This window comes from Phymastichus coffea, unplaced genomic scaffold (assembly GCF_024137745.1).
Source record: "Phymastichus coffea isolate CEN01 unplaced genomic scaffold, Cenicafe_Pcof_1.1 PCOF00059, whole genome shotgun sequence".
NCBI lineage: Eukaryota > Metazoa > Arthropoda > Insecta > Hymenoptera > Eulophidae > Phymastichus > Phymastichus coffea.
The window spans coordinates 907,662-921,501 of NW_026706870.1; the positions used below are offsets into that span (position 1 = coordinate 907,662).

The 13,840-nt window shown below is 45.8% G+C and overlaps 1 protein-coding gene and 1 non-coding gene across 2 annotated transcripts in view; one reads left to right on the plus strand and one right to left on the minus strand.

The window, feature by feature from the left end:
• The window catches only part of LOC131666499 (RING finger protein 17), a 202,884-nt gene that overhangs the window by 23,835 nt on the left and 165,209 nt on the right, over window positions 1–13,840 (minus strand). The gene's annotated exons all lie outside the window — the stretch shown is intronic.
• LOC131666657 (U6 spliceosomal RNA) lies at window positions 6,586–6,692 on the plus strand. The gene has a single exon (XR_009302120.1). It is a non-coding gene; the product is annotated as a U6 spliceosomal RNA (small nuclear RNA).

The following is a 13,840-nucleotide window of genomic DNA, read 5'->3' on the forward strand; positions in this document are numbered from 1 at the left end:
AGCAGCGCTGCAGTCGTTCACTTAATTAGTTGATTAAACTTGATTACCAAGTTTATTAAATTAGCTGTCAATAACAGCTTGCATGCGCGCGGCCAAGGCGAGAGCAAGCAACCAACTTAGATTAAGTTCTCTCTCTCTCTCTCTCTCGCGGGACTAACTCGCGCAGCTGAAAATCCCAGTAGCTATGAGGATACGAGTTTGTACTTTAGCCTTTGCCGACGCGCACCGTGGCAGCTTACATCGCTGCGCGCTTTGCCTTTGATTCCTAGCTGCCGATTTTTCCCTTCGTCTGAGCCGACGCTTTGTTACGCGTATCCGCGCTCCCGTTTCCCGAAGAGAAACCAAAAAGAAGGAAGAAAAGAAAAATCGCGCGGGGGACGGGGCGCGCGCGCGCAAGGGGGACGCGGCGACGCAAAGGCGCGCGAGAGCGATAAACGAGAGTGCTGCTTTTTTACAGCGAACGAGGACGAGGGACCTTCTACGGGGGACGCGCGCTGATGAAAGTACCACTTGCTGACGGCAATCCGCGGCTTGTTTTCGCTCAGCTTTACGGCAGACTTGAGGCTTTGACGGTTCGCGGCGACCCTCTTCTACGGGGATCCTCGTCGGGTCGCCGATGTTTTCGCAGCCGCCTGTTAATTCTCGACGACGGGATAACGATGATAAGCGCGCGACGGCTTCGAAATTGAGAAATGCGATCGTGGATAACGAACGTAAAGCCGTTGCTCGACAAGGAAAAACTCGGGGAGGAAAACGCTCAAGCTTGGAAATTCATTGGTCGGACAGCACACCGGAGGGTAGTAATTCAAGCGTTACGGAGCTGTGGGTAGGTGAAATTTTTCGCAAAAAGCAAGTATCCTCGATCTTTGATCTGGCCGCTCGGGAGAAAAGAAGAAAGAGAAAGATAGAAAGAAGAAAGAGAGGAAAAAAAGCGCAACTCTCGGCAATTACGTTTCGCCGGAGCGCCTCAATTTCAAGCTTTCCTCTCGCGCAGCTTCGGGCTAGCTGCGATTGCGCAGAGCCTCGCGCGAGCTGAAAAAAGCTTGATAAATATATGTACAGACGGTAGTTTCCGCGTCTATCTCAATTAAACGTTTAATTAATCAGAGCTCCGAGGACGGGCCCGGGGAAAGGGCGAAAGGGAATTAGGAGGGGCGCACCCGTTTTGATCGTTGTCATTGGCAAGTCGAGGCGCGCGCGCCGCTCTCGCGCCGGCAGCTTTTCGCTTGCGGTCACTGCTGGAATTAGAGAAATTAGAGTCACTGCGTTCCGGGACTCGACGACGTCGCTCTCGATTCAATTTATCTAATGCGCCGTTTTTTTCTCTCTCTCTCTCTCCGTTTTTGTTTTCTCGCTCTCTTCCGGCGGGCTTTTCTCGCGCGGGCGGCGAGGGCCAGAAGAAAATCGCGTCTTGCTGCCGTACGCGAAGCGTGTCCATTAGAGCCATTAGAGAAACGCGATTACCTAAAGTCAAGCAGCAATGCAAGCTTTGGACTTTGAGAGGATAATCCGCTAAAGGTGTTTTCCCGCGGAAGAGGCGGCTGAAGGGGGGGGGGGGGGGGGGCGAGGCGAGGCGAGGCGAGGCGAGGCGAGGCGAGCAGGCAAGCATTCTCCAAGGAGATTTTGATTAGGTATTAAGTCGGCGTGTAAACCGAAGCGACGAGAGAGAGAGAGAATCGAACTTGTCTTATCGCAACACAGGCGCGTTGATTGAACTCCCTCTATATCGGATTTCAAGCTTGCTCCGGATTTGCCGCTTCTTTCGACCCAACACAGTTACGATATGCCTAACCGTCAAAATATTTCAGTCGATACGCGTTGCAGCAGCGAAACAAGCGGGCTTTATTCAATATCGCAAGTTTACTCGACGAAACTTCGCACGAGCTGCGAGCGTGCCTTAGTCAATTACGGCTAATTAGATGTAGCGATCATTCGATTAAACTTGTCGCAGTGCCGCAAAAAACAACAAACAAGGAAAAGAAAAAAGCGAGTCCTTCTTTCCAGCTGAATGAAAAAGAGAGGGCATACGAATTGACGCAGAGCAGAGGTATATACGTACGTATGGCAGACAATACGCGCTGGAAAACTAGAGAGAGAGAGAGAGGCGACGAGACGCTTGGCACGTAGTAGTGCGCCGTCGCGCGGCATTTGTATGCATTGCGGCGGACTGCATCAGAGAGAGTGAGAGAGGCGCCACTCCCGTGATTACTACTGTTTTCCCCGGAGAGACTGCGCGAGAGAGAAGATCCGTCCGCGAGAAACGGCCGCTGACTTGGGTTTTGTGAATATAGATGGATGATTTTTTTTTTATTTTACCGATGATTGGCGAATCGGCCGGAAAAATCGAGTCGAATTCTTTAACGAGAGCGGCGACGCGATGGTTTTTTTCTTCTTTTTAATATTGCGATTTCAACGCTTCACTCGCTTGGAAGCAGAGACGGCTAGGGTTCAATTTTAAGGAGATGCCGGACTCGTGTCAAAATGCGCAGATCGCGATAAAATTGAAGAGTACGATGGGTTAGAGTAGTAGGAAGGTCCCTGAAATTTTTCCATATTTAGTACCATATCGAAATTCTAAAGAAAATAAATCGCGAAGTTCACCTCTTACACACCTTGCGCAAAAGCCATTAAGCTGATGAACGTTCATTGAATAATTTTTTCCAGTATATTTCGAAGACCTTATCGCGAGCGAAACATCTTTCCTAAAACTTTCGTTGTCGAGTTGTGGACACTCGTGGTTTCATCTCTCCCTTCTACAAATGAGTTTTCTGAGAAGTTCGCGAAGGAGAAAAAAAATCATATACATACGCGTCGCCGGCGAGAACGGGGTTAGTCGAGCGACAGTTTTTTCGACGCAAGGCCTGCCGCCTCCTATCTCACTCCCACGGCTGTGTCGCCTCTTTTGTGCAGCGCTGCACGGCCGCGCGTCGTTAGAAAGTCCGCGTCGCTCGTTTTCTTGTTTTGCCGCGCGAGCGCGTAACGAGCTTTGCCTATCCGCGAAAAGACGAGCTGCTCTTAATGGAGCCGAGGCGCAGGGAGGGATCGTCGTCGAGCGCAATTTTCCTGGCGCGCGCGCGAGCGGGCTATTACGTCGGACTTCGACGACGCCGGCAGAGCTTGCGATGCGTATCCGCGCCAGCCTTGAAATCCAATAACCTTGGGGAAAGTCGATCGATCGCCTCGCGCGGTATCAACAATGAACAGGCGACGATGAACAAGAATAAATGAAAAGTGGAGCGTTGGCACGAGCATTGCCTCATGATATTTATAACCTATACGGATACACGCGCAGCTTCCTAATTGGCCAGCAGCTTTCGCAATTCAGCCGCGCTTTCCCACGTCCTCCCTCCAAACCACCGGAAAATGCGTCGATTGTTGTCGGCGGTTTGCCAGCGCCCAGCATTCGTAATTGATTTTGACCTACCTTCTCCCAGGTTGTTGCGAATCCAAGAGTCGAGACTGCGTCGCAGACAACTCGCTACGACAGTCGAGTTGCACGGCTACGTCCAGTGTGAATTTTCTCGGGAGGTCGGCGTTAACGAGTCGATCGCGAGCGTGTCGTTGTCGCGCTAAACCAGAACGCCTTTTTAACCGCGCGCACGCCAAACTCGCAAGACGCGCCGTCGAAAGCCTTTATAAAGCCATCGTCGCGGATAGGAACAATGGCCGCGCAACGCAACGGCCGTCGTTACCAAAACAAAACGGGCACGGCGGTGCTCTTTTCATCGCGAGCTCCAAAAACGGACGGCTAATTGTTAATTGTACGGCGGCGAACCGTAAAAGCGCGAGTTTTGTAATTGCAAGTAGATAGAAAGTGCAAGGCAGCGCGCGGCGTAATTGCTGGCGGCGCGTTTTCGGCGCGTCGGGAATGCGAAGGATGCATTTTTTCCCTCTTCTCCGGTGTCGAGATTGAGAGATTATGTGCCCGGCGAAAGTTATTGGTGGCCGAGAGAGAGAGAGAGAGAGAGAGAGAGAGAGAGAGAGAGAGAGAGAGAGAGAGAGAGAGAGAGAGAGAGAGAGAGAGAGAGAGAGAGAGAGAGAGAGAGAGAACCGATTGGTCATAGTTTGCGACTATTCTAAGTCTGTAGAGTGACACGTTGAATCGTTAAAGTTAGAGTACTCAAATTTTTTGCTTTTCTATTGAACATGATGATTTAGGGATATAGTATAGGGTTTCAAGTTCTAAAATTTAAATAGACCTTTAAGTTTAATTAGTTTTTTTCATTTTAATGACAAGAGGTCTGTGTGCACAATAAAATTATTAAAATAGTTGTTTGAGGGCTCATTTTCTCCTATCAAACGAACCTTACGAAAGTTACTTACAATTATTTATTACAATTTCAAATTGGAATAAACTATGAAATGTTGTAGGAGAGGGTGATATTTCACACTCCATAGTTTATTTTAGTTTAAGATGAGTTTTCGTAAGATATTTTAAGACTTGCGCCATCAAAGGAAATGAGTTCTTCAACAACAATTTTGGTTAAATTAGTCCACGAATAGAACCTTTTGAATTTCGGCTTAAAAGCAGCTCCATGTGGTTATAAAATGAATTCGAAAAGACGAAACAAGTTCATCATGGGCTTGAACCATCTGTTTCTACACAAAGAATAAATATGCAGGAGTTTTACAAGTGAATAAAAAAATAGAATTTCTAAGAGAAAACCCAACCCGAGTTAACGGCGTTTTTCATGCTCGAAGTCATAAGCACTTGCTATCAAGTTTTTCTCAATTCCCCTCGACTCGTTAACGAAGAAAGCGTCTGCGAGCAAATCATCCATCGAGGCAAATTACAATTTGCCACGAGCTATACTTATCATGGATCGACGAATGTCGGCGAGCGAAACGAAAGGAATTCGGATCTGTCGACGCGTCAGCATGTCCGCGCGCCAATTGTCATAAACAATCCACGCGCACATTCACCGGGCGCAGCAACGAAAACTCTGCCGCGTTCGCTCTCGGATTTCCACCTGGTAATTCGATTACGGGGCTCGTCCGGAAAAGCGAAAAAAACAAAATGAAGAAGACAGGCAAGTTTGACGGCCGGACAATTGCACGGCGGCAAACAGACGTCCGCACAGACACACGCGGCCGGCGCGTCTGTATTACGCATGCATGACGAAACGGCGATTAAAATGCATGCGCACGCGCCTGGCGCGAGGCGCTCGGTTATATTGTCCTATGCCTCGCGCGCACGCAAAGGAGAGTTATATTGCCGCGCTCTCGCAGCCGCGCGAGAGATAGGGAATTAGCTAGCGCCCCGCTACAGCACGTTCTCTCTATTTTCACGCAACTCCCTTTCGCTCTGTTCCTTTGCGCGCCTGGTCTTTTTTTTTATACATTTTTTTTTCTTTTATTTCGTTCTTTTGTTTTCGAGCGAGAGACGCGAGAATATTACCCGCGCGCGATACGGCATCGATCATAATTAATCACGAGGGAGATGTGCTCTTAATTATTCGCGCTCTCGTTGACGTTCGCGCGAGGGGGGGCACTGATCACGACGACCACGGCGATTCGTCATTTGGCGCCGCGCGTACTTTTGGCCGATGATCGATCCGTTTCCGCGGCCAGTCGCGAATTAGAACGAACATGCCCGCGCGTCGCTTTCTGTCTCTCTAATTGAGCGGTTGAGTAACGTGTAACCGTGGCTCCGTAATATTCGGAAAAGAAAAATATTACCGCGGCGTGTACGCACTCGCTTTGCTTTCCTTTATTCAAATGCCTGCATTAATGAGCGCCGTTTGCAAATTGATAAGAAAAGCAGAGATAGCCTTACGTAAATTTCAATTTGCATGCTATCAATCGAGCGCGAGAGTATGTATAATCGGCACAATGGAGACAAACGACCGAGCGCGCGTCGATCGTTTTCTTTTTTCGCATTTCTCGCGGAACGTATACTTTCCCATAAGCTTCCGCGCGGCGTACAATGTACACACACACACACACACACACACACACACACACACACACACACACACACAGAGCGATCGCGCAACAAGTTCACACGCTGCCCCGTTGCGCAACGCAGCGCCGCTGCCGTCGTGTCGTCGTCGTCGTCGTCGCGTGCCCAGGTATACGTGCGCCAGCGCCGGTCTCTCATTCTCTCATTCATATGCGCGCTCGGGGCACGAGCGAGCGTTGAAAGCGATCGCGGAAGAAGATCGCGAACGAGTCATGCGTCGCGTCGCGAGGACGCCGCTTTCTCGCCGTTCCTTCTTGTCCGCCTGAGCGGGGCGCCGCGGAAAAACTTGGCGATCATGCGGCTCGCGTTAGCTAAGCGGTTGCATCGCGACGCTGATGAGGACTCCTGCGGCATTGCTCAAGCCCACGGATATTTATACCCTTAGGAAAGAAAAGAGTGACTGCTGGTTTTAAACGAGGCTAGGAAATTAAGTAACTTTGTAGCTATCTGTTGCGCCGACGGCGCGACGTTCAATCCAAAATGCCATTCGAAATTTTGAATTTCGCGCTCCCTGCCGTGTCCGAATCGTTGCGCTAATCCACCGCCAGGTGGTCGATTCACCTCGCGAGCGGCAGGACAATCGCTCGGTTCGTATAAAAGCCAGCTCTACGTCATTGGTCGCCGCAGTAGCTTCGGCTCTGCATATACTAAAATTGGAACGATACAGAGAAGATTAGCATGGCCCCTGCGCAAGGATGACACGCAAAATCGTGAAGCGTTCCACATTTTTTGCGATTTCATTTTGTCATGCTATACCACTAAGGAACGGACGCGACACAAACCCGAATGCTGTAATTTTTTTTAAACAAACGACTGCTCAGCACGTGACAAGCGAAGTAGAATTAGCGAACGACATTGCGATTAATTGAGTTATGAAATAACCTGACAAGCAAACGAAAAAATTTATGATACGTGCACGAGTTCCGGGAGTGTGCTTGGCACCGGGGACCAACTTTGAACTCTCGACTACGACCGCGTTCAACCTCAACGTAGCCAAAAGTAACTTTGCCAGCGCGGACAACGAGCTGATAACGCGAAAAAAAAAAACTTCAAGAACGCTAATGGACATTCGCTTGAAAAAAAACTTCCGCGATTCGAACGACCGGAACCTAAGACCAATTACACCGAAAAATAGAAAAGGAAAAGTAATTGCACTAGAGCGGAGCACATGTTACAATTGTTGTTTGTTTTTATTTACAAGTTACAAGTATTAAGTACGTCGTGTAATTGATTAGTCTAATGACGGTAACTTGTCACTTGATCGATGTGTAGAACTTTACTTTGAATAACATTTAGTATATGGAATAAGCTTATAATTTTGATTAATACAATTTTTTTAATTTGATGTAAAAATCAGTAATTATTATTTGTCGGCTTAGGAATATGTCAGATGCATTAATTGTTAAGTAGAAGTAGAAAATTTCAGTGGTTATTTATGAAAATTCATGTATCCGTAGTCTCTCATGATCCTAGCTTATTTCAGAAATTTCATTAAAGATTTCTTGGCAAAATTGTAATTTGTTGTGTTGAAATGGTTCTTTTGTATTGAAAAGCGATCTATCGTTCAGCTAAATAATCAGCGACACGGTCAACGAGTTCCACGAAATGAAAAGGAAAATAAGAAAAGCCGCCGACGATTCGCGCACTAACAATTTCAAAAACAAAAAAAATCGACTAGCGTGCCGACAGACATAGGAGCCAATGGAAAGTGCCGAGATAAAGATGGAGTAAATCAACGATGTCACATCGGAACTGCATTTTGTCATCGAAGACGAACTGCAACAGGGTTCATTCAATGCAGTGCTACTGTAACAACGCTTTACAGAAAGAGGGACCAAACAAAATCTACAGATACTGCATGACATGGAAGCTCAAAATCAATACAGACGCACGCGACATAATATTTGTGCGGCTGTTCACTTTGTACCTCAGTAACATTGAGCAATAAAAATGAAGGACATTTTCAGTTGAGATCATTGATCGCGAGACCGCCCGGGTACGAAAGAACGACACGGGAGAAAATTAAAATACCTCGGGGTCAAGATCAACGACCTTCTTCGAGTGTTAAGCCACCCGGAGACGCAAATGGAAAAAGCTCGGCGTCCACTGCGTACACCCGTTCGGGCTCATGTTCACGGGCGCATTACTTATCTAGTTCAACCAGAGTGCCTCTGCAATGGGCAAAATCCGCATTTTCGAACGGTCGTACTTGCTAACTTGCGCAGGTTTATATTGCTCAGCTGCCAGAGACTCGTCAGCAACTGCAACGCGGCAAATATTCGTCGATAAAGCCGAAGATCAGCGACAGTGACATCATCGGCAGTCCCCGTGAATGTTACCCGACCTGTATACAGAGAATGGCAAGAGCACAAGCAGGTGCTTCCTCGACGTACAAAAACTCGTTCGAGACGACAAAACCCTTCCTGTTATTTATAACTGGAGACGAGTCGAGAAGGATTAGACAATTTCAGCGCAGGCTCTGCCACTCGAGTACTCGTAAGCTCTACTGAAGAGAGATGCCAACTATTCGACTCAACTTAACAACCTTTCCGGCTACCCCTTCAAAAAGAATTGTACGACATTCAATTTTGTACCTACCTAACGAATAATCGCTGTTTCGGTTCATTGGTTGACGATGACCAAAATATGTATAGTAAATACAACGGAATGTATAAATTATGCATGGCTGATGGAAGACGCTACATATTTGGATGATCTCAGAAGGATAATGGTAGGACTAATAAAATAAATGAAAGTATTTAAATCAATGGTAATATACAGCACAGGCATACAAAAATATTAATATATTGATTCGTTCCTCGGCATCATAACAACAGTCGACACAAATTACAGCAAAGTAAAACTTATAGACTCAGCTAAAATAAGTAAATCTGATCTTCTACGTGCATACGTAAAAAGCTCATCAACTGAGAGCCAAAGTAAATACACGACGCAACATCAGAGTAAAATATGGGGCTCTTCCTCAATAGCTGTTTCCCCAGTATTACTCGTGTGAATTAACAAGGACTTCTCTTATTCAGCTTCGGCTTAACTTCATAGAAAGCTTATTAACTTATCCAGATTTATTAATGATTCCAGCCACAATATGATACAGTTACGTAATTAAGGTGGTTATATCACACTGAATGAATAGATGCATAATTACGAAAAGAGTAGAAATATAATTAAGAGACATAAACATTGAAACGATGATTATTACAACTGCAATTCATCATGATAATTGATCAATAAATCGTAGCAAAAGAAATACAAACGTTCAAAGTCAGCGATAAACGACGAATGCTATAGTAAAATCATCGAATTGCAACATTCTAATGGCTATTGCACCGGAACTAGATGGTCAAACTTTTCGAGCAAAAAATATATGGTTACAAATAGCCGTATCTAGCATCGCTTAGTTTATCAAATGAATGGCATGGTTATTAAAAATTTTATACGACAAAAACCTTTCCATTTTCACGCCTTGTCTTATAACTGATAAATTATACTTCGAAAATCAGATGGTCAATCGATTTGAAACTTTACTCGAGCATGTATTTATTTACAAAGTTGAAGTAACGAAAGTTTCAAGTAAATTACATAAATTTTGGTTTATGATACAACCACCTGAATGACAATTGTACTAGCAAATGCATCGATAGAGCTGTAAGTTATATATATCTTTTATTCTTCTCTCATTCAACATCATTCAACAAACAAAGAAATCTCAGGAAATAAAGAATAAAGTAAAGTAGAATTAATTAATAAGCAGATTGTGATAAATGGAGCAATTGAGTAAGCTAACAAACCAATAAGAATTGATTATTTTATCGACATCTTGGAAAAAGAAATTCAGAAATTTTCAAGATAGATTTCGTACTTCACTAAAGATTTTAACATGAAGTAAAAGACTTCTATGCCAATTATCGTACCCGCATGTCGCGGCGATTATCGTTTTCCAACACCATCTCCCTGCTATTGCTTCATAAATTTTTTACCGAAATAGTGTTTCGCGCGTTTCTCATGCTTAATATAAGCATGTGAAATACTACTATTCAATGCTAAACAGCACAATATCATTAATTGCGTGCAACGGAATCATGAATTAGATCAACTTTAACTAAAATTATGAGAGCGCATTAGCGAAATTATAGACAATTACAATTCCCCGTCCAATTTGCAATTGCCATTTGTCATTTTTATAATAGCGCTCGTAAAACGTGATGATAATGTTCTAGAAGAAAAAATGTGAGCCATTTAGGATATCAATTGAAATACGTTTACTATCTAAATAGTTATTTAGATAATTTAATTATTGCTTCAACCACATGCGATTCGCCCGATACGTACATTAATTACAAGAAATATATCGAGTACGCTAATATCATGATGTATGATGATAATGATGAATTCGTTATCCCCTGCCAACAGAGTAAGCATTCAATTACCGAATTTGCTCGAATACTCGGAGCATCGACGACAGCTGAGATGGCAGATCACCGTAAAAAAAGGCGCACAAGTTGCAGACCAAGAGAAAAAGGCTGGGCCGTGCGCCAGAACCAACTCTCCGGCGCGAAAATTTCCCACAAGGCCGGGCCCCGACGCCGCGTGGAAATTAATGCGACCAAGCGCGCCGCGGATTACCAAAAGGGAGGAGAGAGCGCCTGCATGCTCGAAGGCGTCGAGCCCTGCACTCCCCCGTCGCGCCTCGTCCCTTCCTCTTGTTCTGTCGCGCGCGCTTCGCCACTCCTGGCGCGTGTCGAAATCGGCGCGTTTACGTTTCTCGCTGTCGCGACCGCAACGTCGAGTGTGCGTTCGAGGCCAATAATATTATCGACGACACCGACGCGAGACACGCTCTAATGTGTTTTTCGCCAGATAGGCGCGCGGAGCGTGCCGGAGAATTTTGCGAGTGCAACCTCGAGAAAATGCTTCGATAGTTATGGATAAATAATGATTTACTACGTAATCGCCCATTGTGATGCAACGCAGCCGGTTACATTCAACTCATTATTCTAAAGCGTTGCGTCTACGGACAGCGGGTAAAGGCTAAAACATCCGCATTTTGAAAAAGTGCGATTCCTGAGCGTGAGCTCTGCAAACGCCGGGGGAGGGCTGAAAAAAAGAAAATTTTGTTCTCCATTAAAACATCAATCGAGCGCGAGTTGCGTTCGGTCGGAGGTTGTATAATGAAATAAACGTCATCGCCAGGGAGGAACCACGCTGCGTTCTGTTGATATTTGCAAAAAGCACAAAAAGCAAATATCGCAAAACTCTCTCTCTCTCTCTCTCTCTCTCTCTCTGCGACGGCATATAATTGCAAACGAAACCCCTCTCAGGACGAGATATCGAATATTCGCGCGAACTGAAGCGAAATTGAATAAATCAGCATTGGCAATGCACGAATTAGTCTGCCTGCGCGGATTTCATATAACACGCGAGCGCACTACATGATTTTATCGACTTTGTACGCGTCTAAACAATTCCCCCGTCGTCATATGCCACCAGTAATATTGGATATTTTTTTTTTTCAAATTTCCCGCTGCAGCGCAATAAAGTACAGTCCGAGCAGGGCGAGAGAGAAGCTATATAATGGCAGAGACGTCACATTGCTAGAGAGAGAATATTTTTTCGTGAGCGACGAGAAGAGGGGAGGGGGGAGAAGTGGAAAAGCGAAGGTAATAAAGACGTTGTCTTTATTAGGATCCGTGCAGTTTATAAATATGCAGGACGAGATATGACGGACGGATGTATCCAACGACTTGGCCAATTAAACTCTTCTTGCCCATACCTCTCCTTCGCTTCCTTTTATTTATTTTTTTATTTTCACTGGGCCGACTGCCTGATTGCGAGTTGCCGAGAGAAGTGCGCGCGCCTCGGACTCGGCTGATATAATTTTCCGTTTTCATGCTACAGGGAGCGCCGGTTTTATACACTTTGTTTATTCCTTGCAATGGGACTTTATGACCTTTCGCGCTCAACGCCACTTATTAGAGAATGTTCGCTTGCTTTCAACTCTTCAATTGGACGAAATGAAGAATTTCACTTTTATTTTCCTCCGCGATACGATATAAATGGCTTTTCTTGTTCAAATACAAAGGAGCGATCAAAGTGGGCTACGTTCTTTCGGTTCAAACAAGCTTGGCACGGTTTGATTACGCCATACGATTTTAGAATCGCTGTTCTCCAATAATGATTTTCATTTTTTAATATCTCGCTTTTGAGATTTTTCCAGGTGAGAGCTAACGAAGGATGAGCGATACGTTTGAAATAAAATAATAAAAAAGCAGCCCTCGCGTCGAAATGTTCGTTCTTCCTGAAATGCAAAACGAAGTTTTCTGCTGTGCTCAATTTTTGTGCTCCGAGCCGTATGCCACACTTGATTATTTTTTAAACCAAAAGAAAATCTATCCGATGAGCAATGTTTCGCGTTAACGGTATGAGAGGCTTACAACCAATGGAGATCTTATACTACAGCATTTGGAAATCGGTTTTATCGTAGCACTCGCGATATATATTCAATCGTGATTTCGGCAGCTCGCAAAAAGGAAAAATTAAAACGTATGGACTTTTATAATAGCACATTACGTAACTTTAGATCCAAAGTCACACCAGACGAGAATCTCTTTGCCGAACGCGTTGGCTACAGTACTTTTCAGAACAACGCGTGAAGTGTACGCTTTTCGCCGAGCGCGCGGCAAAGTCGTTGGAAAGATTATTTTGGGGAACGATGAGAAAATAATTGAGCTCTTCAGTGGCTGCAAAACAATTATCGATTTGTTTAATCGGGTGCCAAAATCATTGTCCGAAATAAATAAAAATTGGAATTATAAATCACACCACGAAAATATTGCGTTGTCAACTTGAAGATACGAAAAATTAGTTAAAAGTACCCTTCCAAACTGCCGCTTAAAAGGATTTGTAGGCTGGATTCGAACACGACGTCTTTATAATTGCTTCAAAGCTGTATTATTTGACTTGAGCAAATTTCGATCGAAGCAGACAACTTTCCAGCGTCGGATTTTCGTTCGAGCGCTTTCGAACAAAGTGAAAAGCTAAAGTGATTCGTCAAATGTATATGACAAAGACTTTGTGAAAGAGAGCGGAGCAGAGTATTCAACGTCGGGTAACAAAGTTAGGATTTGTAAAAGAAAAGTAAAAGGAGACAGTTTTCGGGAAAAGTCGAATAAAACGAAGGGCGCGATCGACAGATGCAGACAAGCGGCTCGAGAACACAGAGAACGCGTAACCTTATATGACGATGGCCGCGCGCGCGGGCAAGCGTATCGGTTGGACGCGGGGCAGTGCGCGCGTCCAGGGCGCAAAATCGGATACGCTTGATCGAACTGTGCGTCCGTGTTGCAGGTGGACTGGAAGAGGACGAGGACGTCGAAATAAGCGGCGGCGGCGGCGGTGGCGACGGCGGCGGCGACGGCGGCGGTCAGGTGAGCAAGCGGGCGAAAGCGCTGGATCCCGACGAGGAGGACTACTACTACGAGGACGAGGTGGACGAGAGGAACAACCCCAGCCAGGAGGCGCCGGTGGTGCCGCCCGGCTTCCTCAGCCCCTCCGTCAGGGAGTATCTCGACCTCGGCAAGTCGATACCCGGTAAGCTGCGCCCCGACTTTGCCCGTTTGTTTTACGCTGCTCTCTCGGTTAGGCGACACTCAAAGGGGTTTTCAGCGAGTTTTAAAGAGCCATGAGTTTGAGTTTCACGCCGAACCGACCCCTTCCCTCACGGCAGACGCCACGTTTTACATTCTTTTGTCATTTATTGTCCAAGTTTTGATGAAATTCCCGGGCGCGCGACAGACGCGCCCGGGATGCACGCTGCGTGGTAACGCGCGCGCGCGACTTTGCTGCCGGGCAGATTTGCAT